Source organism: Pezoporus wallicus, unplaced genomic scaffold (assembly GCF_028554395.1).
Source record: "Pezoporus wallicus isolate ANWC-B61680 ecotype Strahan unplaced genomic scaffold, APGP_CSIRO_Pwel_v1 contig_2439, whole genome shotgun sequence".
In the NCBI taxonomy this organism is placed as follows: domain Eukaryota; kingdom Metazoa; phylum Chordata; class Aves; order Psittaciformes; family Psittacidae; genus Pezoporus; species Pezoporus wallicus.
The window spans coordinates 50,005-55,607 of record NW_026638501.1 but is presented as its reverse complement, the minus strand read 5'-3'; the positions used below and the strand labels follow the sequence as shown (position 1 = coordinate 55,607).

At 36.9% G+C, this 5,603-nt stretch overlaps 1 long non-coding RNA gene across 1 annotated transcript; it reads right to left on the bottom strand.

Annotated features, from left to right (window-relative positions):
* Positions 1-2,069: 2,069 nt before the first annotated feature.
* On the bottom strand, positions 2,070-5,150 carry LOC130600082 (uncharacterized). Its single transcript, XR_008972369.1, has 2 exons — positions 4,548-5,150; positions 2,070-3,192 (listed from the first exon to the last, which is right to left on the bottom strand). It is a non-coding gene; the product is annotated as an uncharacterized LOC130600082 (long non-coding RNA).
* Positions 5,151-5,603: the final 453 nt, after the last annotated feature.

Here is a 5,603-nt window from a genome sequence, read left to right as displayed (position 1 = left end):
ACACCAACAGTGGGAAAATGTGATGTGGTCGGTGGGTCAGCTCTGTTACCTGTCACTTGCAGATGCTGCAACACATGCAGGCTGCTACTTTCCAAAATAAGGGTTCACAGATGAAGACAGGGGTGCACCTTCTAGACTTCTAAATGCTGTACACTATGTCCTCCCACATGCCTGTCACCTCTGAGAGTCAGCAAAGGAGCTCACCTCCCTTTTCTGCTATTGGCAGGTCTCAGGTGGCCATGCGGCACGCCAGGTCGCAGCCCTGCTGCATCCCCTGCACCAGCCCCAGCCTGACTGGGAGCTTGAAAGGGAGCACAGCTTCTCCCAGCACTGCCTCTGCTGGAGCAGCCACTGCAGCCAGGGTCAGCTGTTAATTCATGGTCTTCTCCCAGGGCCTAATACGCTTTCCATTTCAAATTTTATTTGCTGTAAGCTTTCAACTTTTTGCTACCTCATTACATGTGCCATGTCTTACTATGAGTTTTGAATCGAGTTGAGTTATTCTAAAGCATAATTTTCTGTCTTGTTTCTCCCACCTTTGTCAAGAAGTCAAGAAGCTGTACAAATTCTCACCTCAATGTCAGAAACATTCTTCCATTCAGGGTGACCATTTGTCAAAAGACCTTTTAAATAAAGAAAAACAAAAAAAATTAAACAGTCTGTACTGTGATTTAGCAGCTGTTTTTACCATAGGAACACCAGCACCACTTGCTGAATTGTCTTTGCCTAATGTTTGTTTGAATGTACGTGTGAGAATGCTGGCATATAAAACATTAGGCTATCAGTTGGCATCTGGAACAGTGGTGCAGCAATTAATAGCTCCAGCTTGCAGATAACATTCATATTGACCACTGATCTATTGAACTGTTATATTTAGAAAGGAAAATCTCATAGGCTATTGAATTTGAATCTGTTCCAGCTACTCTGCAAAGCTCTTTTTTTGCTTCCTTTTCTCTCCCCTGCAGTGGAATTCTCCAAGGCAAATGGAGTAAAATATTTTGCTGGAGGGGATACTTTACTTTCAAGATTTATACCTTTGCACCACAAATATAGCAAGGAGAAAAAAAAATTAAAGACAATAGTAAAAATGTTGAAAGAATTAGAAAGTTTATTTTCTATCTCTGCATGAGAGTTTGACAGTCAAACAGGGATTGTTTGTTCTATCACTGGGGGGTAATTTTTATGTTAGGCAGCCTCGATCAAACTGAAATAACAAACATTATTTTATTTTAATAATAGTTATTTCTCTTCTGATGCAATGTCAAGGGAAGAACTGTCCTTCCTTCTCAGACATCTGCTACAGAGAAATTGCTAATTATCTTGACAGATACAACCTGAAATCTTGTTTCGATGAGTTTTGATCTATATACTGTAAAGTATACCAAAGAATAATGTGTACAAGCCTGTTAGCATGCTAGCGGCATGTATTTATAGATGTTTTGTCTCTGTTTACAGTGTCTCTACTTACAGTGTCTACCCATAGCTTGTATGTTGAGTTAATACTTGCCTTTGTATTTCCAATATGATGGTCAGACCACCATGCGCACCCCTATTACCATCTACCTTTCTCTGAGAGAGGAAATATGTATTAGATTATTTAATAGTCTGCAAATCCAAACCTGAGGGAATATTTTGCTGATCATTTCACCTTGTGCATTCTTCTCCTCTTTATTGTCTTCTTAAAGCATCATGAATGACTTTTCTGCTGTTATAAGTGTTGATAATGAAAACAAACAAGTACATGTTATTATTAAAGAGATTCTTGCCAGGAGGTAAAAGAAAGATGTGCTCCTATGAGAATTGCTTACATATTCTGTGGATTGTAGATAGTATAGCTTTACATTTATTGAAATTGTCTTTCCCCCCTCTAGTTCTAAGAAAATGTGCCTAAAGCTATTATCGCATCTATCGACTCTGTGGGATTTAATGGACGTGGCTTCTGCTCCCAAGTGGGTGGAAAATGACCTCTATGAAGCAAAGTTCAAGCAGAGTGAAAGCTCTGAGACTGAGATTAGAGACCTGTCAGTTGCCTGGTAAGATAAAAGTGTAAAATTATATGTGACGCTCAGTTCAGTCACATCAAACAGCTCAGAAATGTTTACTGAATGAACTACACAGTCACTAATTACAGTTTCCCCTTAAGTATTCACATTATCATGGGCAACAAATACCTAGAGAATCTGGAAAGGGAAAGCTTCTAATAAGTATGCAACAATTACAGCAGGCATGGTTTTGCACCTTAATTTTCTTACAGTGATTGTTTATAGTGAAGAGGCAAGCTTGGCCTGTCATCACATACAGTATCTATCTCAGTTTCAGATCTTCTGAGAAAACAATATGATAAATCTTTAATCAAAATATAGTTACATGAGCATATCTACTAACACTATAATAAACACGGCTTCCTCAAAACATGGAAAAAACATTGCCTTAACCTAGTGACCCTTAGTGACCAGACTGTTCAGTATAGCTATATATATAATGTCCAATGATTACAGCAGCAATTAAAAAACAGATGAATCAAAGTGTGTTGAATTCTTCTTCTTTCCAGAGGAAGTGTGTTAACCTTGTATGTCATGGATTTTTTTCCATTCTTGCAACTTTTCCTATGCTGAAAACTGCCTTTCTTTTGATGTTTACTAATTGCATATTTTGTAACGTAGTACAGAAGAATAATAATAAAAGGTTCTCCTTCAGCAAGCAAGGACCCTCCTCTACACTTCAGTTGTCACCCACAAAAAACTTTGACCATAGACACGATCCAGAAAGCAAAAGGAAGATGCAGAGGCTCAAGGAATTCTGAGCTGAGCTTTGTAAGGCAGTTGCAGTAAGCTGACATGAGACACTTCAAGTGAGAAGGAAGGACAAGGACAGCTGGTGTCCACATGCTAGAAGACATGTTCCATCATCCACTTCCAAGACCACTGAGGCAGCAAAGTCATTAATAAACCCACAGAGAGAGAAACCTGGGATGATCCATTTCCATGGACACAGAGTAATGAAGTACTCAAGCACGCGGCTATACAGAAATAGAAGTGACTGTTCAACCTGTTGCCCTTTGCATGCTGTATGTGGCTAATTTATGGTTCCTATTGGGTTTATTTCTCCTTTCTTTCTTTTTTTGAAAATGCATTTTACACAATGGGAGTGTCTTTTTTTTCTTCTCAGTGATTTTTGGTGTCATGCTATACTCTATTCAGGAAAAGAAAAATCATTTTTATTGGTGGAATAACTGCAGCAGATAAAAAATGATAAAACAATATATAAAATCTCACAGTTATACTGAACTGCAGAGCCAGTCTGGAAGAAACTACTGTTTTGACATCCACATATTTCTACTGTCTACTGAAAATATAGTTTAGTTAAACTGTTTTAAATTAGCAAGTTTAAACAAAAAATTATTTCATTGAAAAATATTTGCTGCAGCAGTTATCATCAAACATAGCTTTATGTCTGGCTCTGAATTTAATATATACCTTTGATTTTTTTTATTCTTGTAATTTTTCTCAGATAAAAAATAGCTTTTTCCTGATCTTTGTTAATTCCAAATTCTATAACATCATTAAAATAGCCTATTTAACAAATGCAGGACATTAATCTTCTGCAATATATTCAATAACCTGCTGGTAAAAAAATATGTTATTTTTTTCTTTCTACTTTTATATGATCTCTAAAATGTGCTTAATTAAAATTGATCTCTCTTACTTGAAATCTTTACAGAGTGACTTAAAGAAACATGGCCTCAAACACAGTTATTTGAATTTACATTAGCAAAAGGTCCAACCAATAACATGTAGTTGTGGTTACATACTGTCATTTACACTTAATGCCACTGTCTCAAGCATTTTAATCACAATGAAGCATTCTGTTTCCAACTGATTTTTACAGACCCCTTGATTAAACCTCCAAAAGTCTCTAAACCATTGTCCCTGGCATGACGATAAGCATGCAGAGCAAAACAGGTTAGCTGAAATTTAAAAGGGGGAGGTTTGTTTGCTCAGTATGGATATTCTGGGAGTCTTGTGCTAAGTTCTGGTCCAGTTCACAGACACAGGTCACAAAAAGCACATCTCACAGTATTTTTCCTGTTAGCTGAATTAGCCGCACCATGAACTCTGAAGAATTAACCCAAGATTGCATCAACAGGGATGTGATATTCTGCTTTTTAACACTTGGTGTTTTAAAGCCCTGTAACCATCCTTGAGAAGTCATTGTAACCAGAATAACACATTAATTCTTTTTTCCCTTTTAATTTCTACATCTGTCTGACTCTACACAGGCAGTAACCTCATTGATAAATTACCTTCCCTAATCTCTTCTGAAATAAATATTTTATACTTGATGTCTGTTTCATTGACAGAGGTGTTAGTTCTATAAAAAAACAAAACACCCAGAAATGGATGCCAGAGAAATTAAACTTGTACTGCAGCCAAAACAGATTAAGGACACAAGAGCATGTAACAAGACATCCAAAGTAGCTTATGTACAAAGTAGCAAATGTACTTATGTGGACAAAAATCTGTAAATATGTGAAAATAAACCATTACCTCTTCCACAATGCTTTGCCAGAAGGAAAAGTCCGACAGCACTGCCATTCTCCGAATTTTTACTTTCACTGTCCCCAGGTATGTTGAAGGTAGATGTTTCAAAGACAGTGACATGAGAAACGCAGCTCAGGTGACTTAGCAGAGATCTTAAGGAGTGGAGACAAATACACACTCTGGACTTGCTGATATATGAAAAAAGACTCAAGTCTTTCACATGCGATCTGTTAACAAATGGTAGCATATTAACATTAAATGCAGTCAGATTTTGGGTGAAGAGTGGAATCAAGAGAGAAAGGCTAATGGTTTACTATAAAGGTTTGGAAATCATGATGAAATATAGCACTTTTTAAAAATTGTGCACATATTCCATACCCGGAGCTCAAAATCCATAAGGAGAAAAGCCCTTTTGGAGAAGGTGATTTCCTTCAAACTCTGCCATTCATGGAAAATTTGCAGAGCTACCCCTGCACAGAGTTCACACAGTCCTGAATCTCCTCTTAACTCTCCTGTTCTTGATAGCAAAGGAAACAAAAAAAACCCCATACTCTCTTATTTGGAAATGAATACCCAAATCTTCCTCTCCACTATCATTGTATTCTCCCTTCCCAGTATTTATTCTTATATATTAAAAAAAATGTTAAAGATCAATTTAAAAGATGAAAAGTGTTTCAAATGTTTAAAACAAAAAAATGTTTCAAATTTGTTTAAATTGTTTTTTATAGTAATGATTTTCAAAAACTGAAGACATGAAGGATATGTTCTGGGTTTGACTTCCTGTGGGCTAGGAGTAGGATAAATTATGATTTTGCATTGTAAAAGGTGATCTCTCCTCCTTACCAGTGCTATCAGCATCTGCAGGTCTTATCCACAGGGAACAATTAATTTTTTCCCGAACAAGTTTGCTCATTAAGGTATCTGACTACCACTTTATTTATTTCCAATAGATGGTGCCCTCTTTTTGTAGCAGATGTTGAAACTGAAAATAAGGTCCTTAAATGTATGCTATAATGACTGGAGAATGTCAAAGTGTAGCCTGCCTCCCATTTGCACTGTAAC